Below are 13,994 nucleotides of genomic sequence, written 5' to 3'. Positions count from 1 at the left end.
TTAAAAGTCTTCCCCACTCTCCTCAAATTTTCCTCTGCCCTCTCTCCTTCCCTTGCTCTCTGCTGATGAGTTGCCTCATATCTTATTAAGAATATAGAAGCCAGTAAACAGCCCACTGTCTGGTTCATTAATTCATTAGCATTCACACTAATCTTTGTATTTCCTTTTATTATAAGAGTTCAAGCTAAAAGGCCATTTACACCACATATGGTAGGTATTCCATTTTCTCTCCTCTTCTCAAGTACTTCACAGCACTGCATTTTCTACTACCCATCTAGTCCATATGAATTATTCTCCTTAAAATTCAAACTTACTCTAGAATAGCAACTCCTAGTTTAAAAGTATACATATAACATGAAACCCTCCCTTGATTCCTGCCTATCTTCCTTATCCACTTCATGACTGAGCTTTTCAAAATTATCTTCGTCCATCCTTTTCATTTCAAGTCCCATTCACTCTGTAAGCTGCTCCCATCAGACTTCTCTCACCCCAACCCCTTTCCCACTGCCCTGGACTATTCCTGGTGAAGGTCACCAGCGATCTCCTTGTCAGCACAGCCTATCTATCATTTTTGTCTCCATATTTCTAGACCATCTTTTAAAAAGCAAACAAAAAACTATTTGTTTTTATGTTTCTATGCTGCTACAGCCTCATAACCTTCTACCAGAGCGTATTTAACTGGCTCCCCTTCTTTAATCTGATTTCTAAATATTCTATTAGTTTCATTTATCAGTGGTGCATGCAACTACATGAAGGATTAGTCTCAAATTTTTGGTCTCATAATAGCAATTATTAGTCACAGCAGTCAGTACCTCTGTAAGGCTTTCTGTGTGCCAGGCACTATTATAGGGCGCTGTTTTACATATGAGTTTATGCTCCTCATAAATCTGTGAGATAACCCTTATTGCTATTCCCATAGCTCGAAAGAGGAAACTGAGGCACTGAGAGGTTAAGTATCATTTCCCCAAAGTCACGTGGTCAGTAATTTGTGATGCCCCTGGCTGAGTTAATGCTGGAACTTTAGAGTAGGCAAGTTAAATAATGTCTTACCAATTGACCTTACGGGAGCAAAATTTAATAAACAGCTTGTAAAGAAGCAGGAAGCAATGGAACATTTTGTATTGAATGGGAACAAGTAAGTCAAGCATCAATGACTAGGTTTAATTGATTCTAATTGAACGAAATGATTTCTTATTACTCTGTTCCTTTGGAAGAGAAATAGTCCTGCTTTAGTGTTTTACATTTTTCCCTCATTCACATATTTGCTCGTTTATTCCATACACATTTCCTGAGCACTTTCTGTCACCTGTCTCTGTTGAAAGTCTTGGAAGCTTCAGCGATGAACAAGAAAACACAAAGTCCTTATTCTTAGGCAAATACCCTAGAGATGGGGGAGATGAGTAAACATGTCAACAGATTTCACAGTGACTGACATTGGGGTAGAGAGGCACTGAGGAGGCAGGTCTCTGTGGTCAAGATAGTAGTGATGGCATTTTAACTGAGACCTTTCTGATCAGAGGGAAACTGGATGAGGTAGAAAAGCTGTGAGACAGCAACAATCCAAACTGGTTGCATCTGAAACCGAAGAAAGACTCATGTACCCATGAGTTGAGGAAAGTTGAGGAAAGACATAGGAAAGACATCATCAACCATGATGAAGGTTGAGGAAAGACATAGGAAGTGGCCAGAGCACTTGGTGCTTATAGGTGGTTTGTAGTTGAGTATCTTCATGCTAGATGGATGGCCTTTAAAGGTTTAAGCAAGCCAAGGATATGATATGATCTTATTTTTAAAGATTATCTTTACTATTGAATCTCCTATAAAAACAAAATAGCTGTGCCTCTATGAAGTACGGATAATAAACTTTAGGAAACCCAACAAGCTCTTAAATAGTTGGCTCACTAATTATCATCATTAGTCTCAACTAGACTGCATTAATATATGCTTGGTGATCCTGAGGTCCTGGGACATAATAGATTAGGAAAACCCAAGTATTTCCAAATTAATGCTTTGAAAATTTCTCAAACTTGATGAGGTTCAGGAATATTATTTTATTCCTGGGGGCTAAATGAAAGGGTTACAGTAAGAAAAAAGGATATAATAGGTGGATTTTCTCTCTATTCTCCCTTTCTGTGGGAGAAGTAATGGGTGACACATTGCTTAAATTTCAGAACTAGTTCAATCCTGAAGTATTTGCTACAAAACTGTGTTAGAAACTGAGCAGAGACTGGGAATGCAGTGAATAATTAATACTGAGCAGCTATCACTAATACTAAGAGGCAAGCACTATTACATTATTTGCACACTAACCCTATGGGCTGTATACATTTATTATCCCATTTTCCAGATGAGGTAACTTTTTTACAGAGAGGAGGGAGAGGGAAGAGAGTTAAAAACATCGATGAGAGAGAAACATCGATCAGCTGCCTCCTGCACACCCCCTACTGGGGATGTGCCTGCAACCAAGGTACATATCCCTGGCCGGAATCGAACCTGGGGCCCTTGAATCCACAGTCCAATGCTCTATCCACTGAGCCAAACAGGTTAGGGCAGTGCCAACTCTCAAACACCATGTTCCCCTGTCTGCCAGGACCTCTCTGGTGAAGTTCAAGTGTGGAGACACAGACATGTAAAACTGACCCTGAGACTGCCTGGCATAAACGATCTGCTTGAGAAGGCCTGAGTGTGTGAAAGAGGCATTTGGGGTACAGAAGACTGTGAGGGGGGTCACAAAGCATGCAGTCTGTCCTAAGGGGCAGCAGGAGTGAGGAGGAACTAGCCCAGGGCAAAGGGGAGGCTGCCCGTGTGACGGGGAGGGCCAAGAGCGATGAATCTCTATTTCTTTGTAATTATTAAGTTATGTCTACTCCACAATATCCAAAAGAAGTCGTGGTGTGATGGACAGTTTGTGGACACATCTTAGCCTGAACCATGCATGGCAGATGTCAAGGAGGACAACATTGGCATCTAAGCATTCCATTTTTCTTTAGACTTAAAGCAGAGCAGTTTTATGATCTGTATAATTCAGGGGCGTCTTCAGAGAACATATTGAAAGCACACTATCTCAGAGGAGAGAAGTTCTACAAAGATCTACCAGCAGAAGCTAGTCTCATCACAGCCATCGGCTAGTGAGATTTGCACTGAAATATCATCATGCATGTAGCGTGTGATTTTTTTTGAAGTGTGTGATTTTTTTAAATATATTTTATTGATTTTTTACAGAGAGAGAGAGAGGGATAGAGACTTATAAACATTGATGAGAAAGAAACATCGATCAGCTGCCTCTTGCACACCCCTCACTGGGGATGTGCCCACAACCAAGGCACATGCCCTTGACTGGAATTGAACCTGGACCTTTCAGTCTGAGCCAAACAGGTATCGGCAATTTTAAAGCATTCTTCTAGAAGAAGGCTCCCAGAGTTCATCACTCCGAAAAGAGATGTACAATAGATCCACACTGATGTGGTTTTAGCCTTGCTCTAGAATTGGATCCGTTTAGGTTTTGCTACTTCCCTCTTTCTGAGCATGTTTCCGATCTGCGAACAGGGATAACACTGTGACAGAGGATGTGGTTGAACTGAATGACACATGTAAGTGCTAGAGCCTTCCAGACTGTAAGAACATGCCTCGTGAATGTCACGTGATCTGCACTCTGCTTCCTTGAAATGGATGAAACCTGTTCTCATGTCCTTCTCGCTATTTTTTAGCCGGTGGTCTAAATATCATTGCAATATTTAGGTAAAAAGTATTCTTGTCCTTTCACTGTCCACTTGTATTGGCAACATATTCTCCCTGATGAGTCAGGTGTCAACATTATATTTATCACTTAATCCATTACTGTTCATATGTTTAAGGTGGTTTAATGTGAGCCCTGGCCGGCATGGCTCAGTTGGTTGGTCACTGTCCTGTGCACTGAGAGGTTGCTGGTGTGATTTCCAGTCGGGGCACATGCCCAGTTGTAGGCTGAGTCCCCAGTAGGGAGTATGCAGGGGCAGCAGATCAACGGTTCTCTTCTCTCATTGATGTTTTTCTCTCCCTCTCCCTTCTTTCCTCTCCCTCAAATCAGTAAAAACATATTTTTAAGAAGGATATTTCAATGTGAGGTCAATCATTACACACAGGGACAGTTCTGCTGGCTTTGTAAGATTTCAATGAGATATAAAATACATCCTAATCAGAATTAAATTTCAAATAAGAGGGCAGCAATGGCTTAAGATGTTGTTAGCAGAGCCTTTCCTTTTTGTACAAAATGTTATTTTACTTTGCTTGCGGGGCGGGGGGGGGGGGGGGTTGCGGGGGAGGTAAGTGTGATTTCTTTCATTAGTAATGCATGTTTACAAATACCCTCCTCTGAAAGTGCCCAAGGGAAGCACTGCTTTGCCTGCAGGCCCTGGCTCTAATGATCTAAAATGCAGAGAAAGTCAGCCCTGCCCTCACCGCCATCAGGAAGTGCTCTGTGCCAGCTATTTATTTAAATAACAGGTTTGCAAGCATAGCACGTAAGTGGTGAACGGCAAAATGATGCCAAGCGTGAGTGAACACAGCATTATTGGACATAATGGACACCACAAGGGGCAGTGGAAGGGTGAGAAATGATTATAATAGTGTTGGGGTGCAGAAGAGGCATTCACTGTCTCATTTAATGCAAGCTATTAGATAACATAACTGAGTTTGGGGGATGCGGTGACAGACAACCAAAAAGCAAATAAATGGTTCACAGCATTTGCATGTAATTCCAGACTTTGTTCATAGAAAGTCCAATCAAAAGTTGTTAGTTGGCACAAACAACTCAGAAAAAATTATTACGGAGGAAAGAATTACAGTTCTTCTTGAAACTACCCCCCTCAAGAGGAGAAAGAGCATTTCAGTGGGGTCACAGTGTGGATCAGAACAGTGTGTCTATGATGGTGTCTCCACCAGCTCCTGATTTGACTGGGATTGAAATTCCAGACACTACTCTCCCCATCACAGGCCTGAAACCCTGGCAGATAACTATAGCTGAAAAGCCTCAGATGCTTGACTCTAAAATGGGTGCATTAATACCATCTGACAAGAACATTGTGAAGACTAAGTAAGAGAGCACAAATTAAACTCTCTTGGCACGGATAGCCAAGCACTCCATCTTTCCCCCTTTCCTTTCTCATTTCCCTTCTTTCTTCCCACGTTTGGCTTCCCTGCCCCCAGTTCTCACTGTTTCATGTCCCACACTGCAGAAGCCATTGAAATGCTTCCACTCAGATAGTCTCCTATAACTTCTAGCAAAATAAACAAAGAAAACCTAAGAAGTTATAGAGGTAAACAGTGCATTATTAGTTCATTCCAATAACCTGGTTTTCCCAGAAATATAACTATTTATTCTTCACTGCTAGTTGCTTGACACCCATGGGTAAACACTGGGTGTGTATCCAACATATTAAATCCTGGAAAATTATGTCTGGTGCTCATCTGGGTTCTATTTATATACCATAGCTGTCCTAAAACTATATGATTATTATTTCTGTTTTAATGCCCTCAAAACTTCTAATTAATCGCCATTGCATTCATTCTTCTTTGCTTCCTCTCTGCTTGTAACAAGTACCATCTGACTTCTAAGTTAAGGAAATGGGCTGAGTATGAGGAAGGTCGAGGGAGGGAATAGGATGCAGACGGTAAGACAGAAGTGGTGGAAGCTTTACCAGTAATAACACGAGTGACATTTAAGTTCATTAGCTAGCAGTCAGGAAAATTTTGTCATGTGTTGCCATTAATTGGCCAACTAGAGTAATTAGGCTCACACACCATAAAAAAGCAGAGTGGAAAATCTATTGTTCCTATAAGCTCTGCTTATTAACAGAGCAATTTGCTCCTAGTTTATGCAACAATAACAATTTTAGTGGCCGAGTTTAAATATCACAGTGTATGTGAGCCTACTATACTTTCTTCACAAATTTAGTATAACAGTGATATAAGTTCCACAGGATGAAGGCAAATTTATGCAAAGTATAATAACGGGTTTAAGCTACGAAAAATTAAAAGAGCTGGCTCACTACATCTTGCCACACCCCTCTATGTGTGCAGTCAGCTTTCCTTATCAAGGGGGTTGAGGAAAATATGTGATAGAATTTTTTAATTTCTTCAATAAAGAAATTTAAAAAAAAAAAAAAGAGCTACTGTGATATAGAGAAAGCTTCTATCATCGTCAGAATCATCAGGCAAAGCGAGAAGCTCACTTGCTTAGAATTAGTGCTTTTTTCTTCCCTTCTTAGTAAAGAATAGAACATTGTATAAGAAAAGTAAAATCCAACTTCTGTGTTTTAAAAAGAAATAGTAAGTTAGCCCAGCCAGTGTGGCTGGGTGATTGAGTATGAAACTATGAACCAGGAGGTCACAGTTGGATTCCAGGTCAGGGCACATGCCTGGGCTCAATCCCCAGTAGGGGTTGTGCAGGAGGCAGCTGATCAGTGATTCTCTCTCATCACTGATGTTTTTGTTTCTCTCTCCCTCTCTCTTCCTCTCTGAAATCAATAAAATAAAATAAAAAGGTGTGTTTTTTTTTAATAGTAAATTGAAGGCTGTGGGTTCAAATCCTGGTCAGAGTATGTGCGTAGGTTGCAGGTTTGATCCCTGGTCTGGCCCTATAAGGAGGGCAACTGATAGATGTTCTCTCTCTCACACTGATGTTTCTCTCTACCTCCCTTTCTCTGTAAAGTCAGTAAACATATCCCCGGGTGAGGATAAAAAATAGTAACTTAAGGAATGTTGGAAAATTAATTGTTTACTAACTGTGGATAATGGTCAATAACTACTAAATACTGGCCCATTAAACAAAACAGAGTTTCATTTTAATGTGAAATGCATTCATGTTCAGGAATAGTTTCAAAGCAAATTTTTAGGTACTTGAATAACTATAATGAGTAGTAATATCTGTTTATTTTAGTTTGCATAACTGCTAAATATAAAAATAATACAATTCAGATTTTTTTGCTTTTTCATATTAACTTTACATATGAGACCAAGAGAACAGTGCTTTCTGTCATATTTTAGTTTTTGCTTAACTACTACTGTCCAAATTCTTGGCAGCCAATATTTCCTGTTTGTGTCTCTTTGGCACAAATCCCTTGCCTATCAGGCCGCACAAAGAATCAACAGCGGTAGGAGGCTTTTCAAGGAAGTCATTGCTATTAATTCATCCCTCAAATATGACCCAATTTGGCAATGAAATGATGTTGAAGTTCATAGTTTCTTCTTAGTGCATTAATGACTAATAATAATTATTCTACTTCTAATAATCACTTAAAGATGGAAGCCATTCGCTGAAACCAGTTTGGCTCAGTGGATAGAGCGTCAGCCTGTGGACTGAAGGGTCCAGGGTTCGATTCTGGTCAAGGGCATGTACCTTGGTTGCGGGCACATTCCCAGCAGGGGCCGTGCAAGAGGAAGCTGATCAATGACTCTCTCTCATTGATGTTTTTCATTCTCTATCTCTCTCCCTTCCTCTCTGTAAAAAAATCAATAAAATATATTAAAAAAAAAAAAAGATAGAAGCCATTCATACAATTGCTTCTCTCCAACTCTATGGCTCACAGGACTAGCTGTATGGTTGGAGAGGCAGAACAGTTCTGAAGTCTAAAGATAACTCCCCATCCTACTCACCAATGCTTGACAGTCAACACTAATCCCTTTATCTCTGGACCTCATCCCTGTAGCTTTCTTAAATCTTTTTTCCCACTGAATTCCAAATACCATCACACTTTAAGATCTTAGTCATTCTTCCTTGGCCTGACTGATTCAAAAGCAAGTGCGGATGATGTGTAGGAAGGAAGAGAACGTAGGGCCTAAGCTTTCTACAGAGGATTTAGGGAACACAGAGGACAGAGGGATGACTAAGCTCATGGGGAAAAGAAGCTCAGAAAGTGGAGCTTGATGCAACCAGCAGACAGCCCAGGTCTATTCTAATTATTCAGAAAGGGAAGTTCTGAAGATGACTGCTGTCCTTGTGTAAAGGTCTGCCTGAGAAGCGTTAACATGAATGCTCTGTGCTTCCTGCATATTACGGAATGTGTAATAGGGTTCAGAGAGGGGAAGGCCCACACTGATTCCCACATGGCCTCAGCCATGCACCATTTTAAAGCCTGCCACCTTGGAGCTTCAGAAATTGGAGTGTAGAAATCTGATTCATCTGATTTTAAACTTCTTGTTTCCCAAATCTGAACCGATCTTTGTTTTAAAGCTAGGCTCTTTGAAAAAGACCACACAGACTCTAAAATTGCACAGCCAGTGTGGCACAGTGATTGGGGATGGACCCATGAACCAAGAGGACATGGTTCAATTTCCAGTCGGGGCACATGCCTACGTTGCTGGCTCAAGCCCCAGTAGGAGGCATGTAGGAGGCAGCCCTTCAATGATTCTCATCATTGATATTTCTCTCTCTCTCCCTCTCCTTTCTTCTCTCTGAAATCAATAAAAACACATTTTCAAAAGAAAGACTGTAAAATTATTCACTGCAAAGAACCTAACACTACTGTATTATATTGTATATAATTTATTGACTGTTTCTCATAAGTAAAAGTTGATGTATCCCATAATTTAAAATTTATATATGATTTTGGTATCAATCATAAGATCCTCTTTTACACTTCAGTGAGATTCTTTGCTACAAAAATATGTTTCCGCCCTAAGTCATTGTTTCCATACTGGTGGCATCCACATTCCCCAAATTCTGGGGAACTTCCAAAAGCTACTTCCTTAAACCCTGGATAAAATATACAAACTGCAGAATCATCCACTTCTATTCATAATTTTAAAATGTTTGACTAAAAGGACAAAGTTCCCGTCAGTGATTTCTGTAGCTCGCTCTCTTCCTAAACCAACTTCCTTCTTATGTCAATATTACACTTCTGGATTTAAATATCTGAGATTCTCCTCCATTGTGCTTCCTGGTAGAGAATTCTTCCATTAGCATTCTCAGTAGGAGAAGTGGTATTTCTGTGGGAAGAGGGCATTTTCCCTGCTACTGAGCTGCCAGGACTGGAGTGTACATCCTCAGTTGCATAATCAAAATGCTGGCCTGATATCAATAGTGGGATTAAAACCCACTTTTCATTTCACTGTGATTAAAATATCTACATCACTTTCTCCTGGTTTTGGAGGTGGCATATAGAACCTAGTGCGGATGAAGCCCAGAATCCTGCCTCTGACTCATGATCTTAGCCTCCTTGCTTCCAGCTTCTTTGTATAATAATTGCACCCTCGCCAGTCACCAGCCCCAGGTTTGTTTACTGCCGTTAGTTCCCAACAACTCAATATTGTGAAGCATGAAGTTATTTCTTCGCTAAGCCTATAAGCTATTTCTCTCTTCTCCCCTCAACCCACTCATGTTCTGTGCCTATTTAAATTAAAATCTGTAAATAGTGCATCGGGATTGTTTTGTCTGTGGACTGGCTGTTGTCTAAGATTTTGTTGCTGATCTGGTGTGTTTGAGGATGACCTTTTGGTGATGTTATAAAACCTCTCAAGAAAAGAAAAGCAGATGTGCTCATATACCCCTCCTCTAAGGACTGTACGGACAAGCCAGCTGTTTTAAAACAGAACGGCTTGATATAAAGCATATTACATCTGCACCTGCATGTTCCCGCTTCCAGAATGAACCACCAGCTCTGCAACACATCAAAGAAAATCAAAAAGAAGCCAGTAAAAGCTGAAACCAGTTTGGCTCAGTGGATAGAGCATCGGCCTGCAGACTGAAGGGTCCCAGGTTCGATTCAGGTCAAGGGCATGTACCTTGGTTGCGGGCATATCTCCAGTGGCGGTGTGCAAGAGGCAGCTTATCCATGACTCTCTCTCATCGATGTTTCTAGCTCTCTATCTCTCTCCCTTCCTCTCTGTAAAAAATCAATAAAATATATTTTAAAAAAAAGAAGCCAGTAATGAAATTATTCTGCTGGATACTTGAGCAGTGTTAGTATACAGACCTGCTACTTTTAATAATCATCTAAAGATAGTGGCCAAGGAGCCAACTCAATAAAACAACCAATTCTTCTGTGAGAAAAAAAAGAATGATGCCACTGAGAGTGCTGGACATGGACGCGGAGTGTCATGTCAGACCTGGGAAGAAGGTTGGAAGTCCCCATTTAAAAAGGAGGAATGCGCGGTCTGCAATGGGGAAGCGACTGTTCAAGCCACAAACAGTACCGGATCCAGAGCAGGGGTTGCCTGCCTCCCATCCAGGCCCTGAGCTGACTCTTTGGATTCGTTGAGCAAGAGACCACATGACTGGGATTGTTTCCATTGTCACTAACAGAAGCAAGCCAGTGCTCTTACAGGCATTATAGTGCAAAATCAGCCCATTTAGTCAAACTTGTCAAAAATTAGTTAATCTAGTATTCCCAAAGACACAGAGCTTTGAAGACTTAAAAAAAAAACTGGAAATGGCAATTAGATAGATAATGCATATACATATTTCAAATTCAAAAGAATGTTTTTAAGTTTTGAGTTTTTATTTCCCAATTATATATGATGACATAAAAGCAGAACATTTGTAGTTAATCAGATAGCCTATCTCACAAAGACAGAATATGCTAATTGACCATCACACCGCCACAAAGATGGCAGCACCCAGTCCCCTCCGCCCCACCGGAGATTACTATGGCAAACGGACAGAGAAGGTTTTCAGCAAGTGTGAGAAGCAAGAGTGAGAAGCAAGCCTTGGTGGGACTGAGGGAGAACCGGCAGGCTCAGGGCCACTGCAGCCCAGACAGGCCCTCGGAGTTCGGTTCTGAAACCACAGGGACCGGCTCCAGTGCAGGCTGGGGGGGAAGTGCCTCTGCCGCCTGCCCAGCGCCAGGTCCCTGGCTAAGGAACCCGATCCAAGTCGCAGCCATAGGGCCTGGGGGTCTGTCTCACCCCAGTCAGTTGTGGCTGAGCTGTGGCGGGGGCAGCGAGCACTCTGGGACCACTGTCTGCCCCGGGCCACCGGCAGACACCAGTGGAGCAGGCGCAGGTTGAACATTTTAATGAAAATGGGACACCTGTGCCCCGTGCACACCCCGGTCTCATGAGAGGGCAGCGGGACTGGGGGCGCAGCCTCGGGACCCCATTAGGAGGCACCGGGGCTGAGGAGGGGCTGGGAGCAGAGGGCCCCGGTTGCCGGGCTGACAGCAGGAGGGACCTGAGATGACTTCAGTCACTGTCACCCGCCCAGCACGGGGCCGCGGGCCCTCCCTCGGGAGCTCTGCCATCAGAGGCGCCGGCCCGGGATGTTTTCCCTGTTATCTGGCTGGAAGGACAGGAGGCAGTTGAATTAGAGTCATGATTGTAATTTAATTTCTCCAAACTCAGAGCTATTTTCTTTCCAAATACATCGGGAGCCAGGGAACGTTTAAAGAACTGGGGAATCATTCCCAAATCAGGAAGGAAAATAACAGGGTGTGTATTATTGTATAGTACAGTATTTCCTACTACTTACAACATATACAGTGTAATGTATTAGATGCCTTCCTATCACAGGAAGTACGTATTCTCATAGAGTAATACTGGTACATATGTTATAGTTATGGTGGTATGTCATATCCGATCTGTACTAATAAAAGGGTAATATGATAATTAGACCAGAGACCTTTCCGGGAGACCTTCTGGACAAAGCCATGATGGCGGGGCCATGGCAGAGGCAGTTAGGGGCGATCAGGCCAGGAGGGGAGGGGAGTTGGGGGTGATCAGGCTGGCAAGGGGGGCCAGTAGGGGGCAAGCAGGCCAGCATGCAGAGTGGTTAGGCCAGGGGTGATCAAGCAGGCAGGCAGGTGAGTGGTTAGGAGCTAGCAGTCCTGGATTGCAAGAGGGATGTCCCAGATGGAAGAGGGTGCAGGCCAGGCTGAGGGACACCACCCCTCCTCCCATGCATGAATTTTGTGCACTGGGCCAATAGTATTTATAATATTTACTTATTTTTTTAAGTATCTTCCTGTGTATGTCTCTAGAGTTTTAAAATAGTAAATGGGCATAGAACTATTATGCATTTTCAAGCCAACCCTGATAAGTAATCCTCTTAAGTGCCCTAAATTATATAAAAACTGAAAGTCCCATTGTTCTATCTATTCTATGGAAAGTGGTTCAGGTTCAGCCATGAAGTAAGGGCCCACCGTCTCAGACACTATTCTTAGGTGAAAAACTCATTTTCCCAGGATGAGTTGTCTTTTTACAAAGATTTATCTCAAAGAACTGGCTTTTTTAAGGTTCTGATTACTTTTCACCATTGTTCCCATGCATGTTCATGTTAAGGGCACCAGATTCTGTTGCCAAGAAACCCCGTGGTCTCAATGGGACATGATGATGAACTAATAATTATTGTAAATATGCTTGTTTGTCTGTGGTTCCTTTAAGAATATTCTTGTGCTTTTGTGGAAGACGCTTTTGTGTGAGCGGCTGTGTGAGCTGGCTCCCCCTTTCAGTTCTCGGTTGTCTAGGATGTACGTGGTAGGATGGGTTTCCAGGAGAGCTGGAGGAAAACTGGGTGCCCTGGGAGCATGGGCCTCACTTCCTCCCAGTAGCAGTTCTGTTCTGGAAAAGGGTAAAACCGGTCAGGTGACAGATCGGGGAATTCACCAACGGACTTCATAGGAGTGTGGGGACCAAAAGCATTCCTTTTGTTGGCTCGATTCCATTTTTATTTCTTCTTGCCACAAATTCTTTTTTTATTATTATTATATTTTATTGATTTTTTTACAGAGAGGACGGGAGAGGGATAGAGAGCTAGAAACATCAACTAAAGGGAAACATCGACCAGCTGCCTCCTGCACACCCTCCACTGGGGATGTGCCCGCAACCAATGTACATGCCCTTGACCAGAATCGAACCTGGGACCTTTCAGTCCACAGACCAAAGCTCTATCCACTGAGCCAAACCAGTTTCGGCACTGCCACGAATTCTTAAGAAAAACTGTCGTCATATTATTTTGGAAAACAAGTTTCATATAAGCCTAATGGGGCTATTTGAATTTTATCAGGCTTTCAGATAAACTAAATTGTTCATTCAATTCTTCCCATCCTGCTTGCTCTTGTCCCATAACCCCTCCCCCATTCAGAATATCCCCCTCCTCTAAACAGTCTCTGTAACCAGCAGGGCTGGCACCAGGGACTTCAGGGGATTACGGGCACATCTCTAGCACACAGAATTAATAAATAGCATTCCCAAACTGTATCTGAAAAAAAACAAAAAGATGAATCTTTGAAGCAACCCTTTTCCGTGATAATGGAATCAAACATCCAATGATATTTCATTACTGATGAAGCACAGAGACTGTCCTACATCCTGGAGAGGAGCCCTACGAATGTCACTCAGTGTCCATCCGGTGCACAGTTGCTGGTGAAGCCACAGTGGAAGTTTTGGAAGGTACCCCCAAATATCACCTGCCTGCTTTGTAACATCCTTATTTCTAGCACTGTATAGATTTATATATTTTTTGAGAATGGTCATCTAATACACAAAGTTAATATTTTGCCTATTTTTCCCTTTCTCTAAAACTACGGTATTACAATTCAAACTTAAGGCAGTCAATTTAATGGCTTTATAATTTGTGACTAGAAAGGCGAGGGCTGAAATCTTGGCTTGCAGTTTATATTATAGCTAGATGGCCGCTATAGGGGGCAGCTTCCTTACTTACAAACTGTGGTTTGCCATGCTTTCCTCTCAGATAAAGGATTAAATCTTAAATGTTAACATGATGTCTACCATCCCAGATAAAGATTGAATCTCGTATATGTTAACCTGGTGTCTACTGTCCAGCACACATTAAATGTGAGCCCCTTTCCTCTCTTCTCCAGTGTCTCCACTTCTCATGTTCTAGGATTTACTAGAAAAGTTGGTGCCTCCTAGGAATACCTGGCCTCAGATCTGTTTCTTTGCAACCTTCATTTTACCAAAGGCTCGAAATTCTTTCATAATTCCCATGTTCTTATTTCCCATGTCAGCTACCAACCTCTGAGTTTCTTGGAATTCAGTGGATCTTAGCAGACATTGATTGA

The 13,994-nt window shown here is 42.1% G+C and overlaps 1 protein-coding gene across 3 annotated transcripts in view; it reads right to left on the bottom strand.

The window, feature by feature from the left end:
* Positions 1-13,994, bottom strand: part of PKIA (cAMP-dependent protein kinase inhibitor alpha) — a 77,273-nt gene that overhangs the window by 31,925 nt on the left and 31,354 nt on the right. The window lies entirely within an intron of this gene.

This window comes from Pipistrellus kuhlii, unplaced genomic scaffold, assembly GCF_014108245.1.
Source record: "Pipistrellus kuhlii isolate mPipKuh1 unplaced genomic scaffold, mPipKuh1.p scaffold_m20_p_14, whole genome shotgun sequence".
In the NCBI taxonomy this organism is placed as follows: Eukaryota; Metazoa; Chordata; class Mammalia; order Chiroptera; family Vespertilionidae; genus Pipistrellus; species Pipistrellus kuhlii.
The sequence above is the reverse complement of the archived record's forward strand: the minus strand, read 5'-3'. Positions and strand labels throughout refer to the sequence as shown.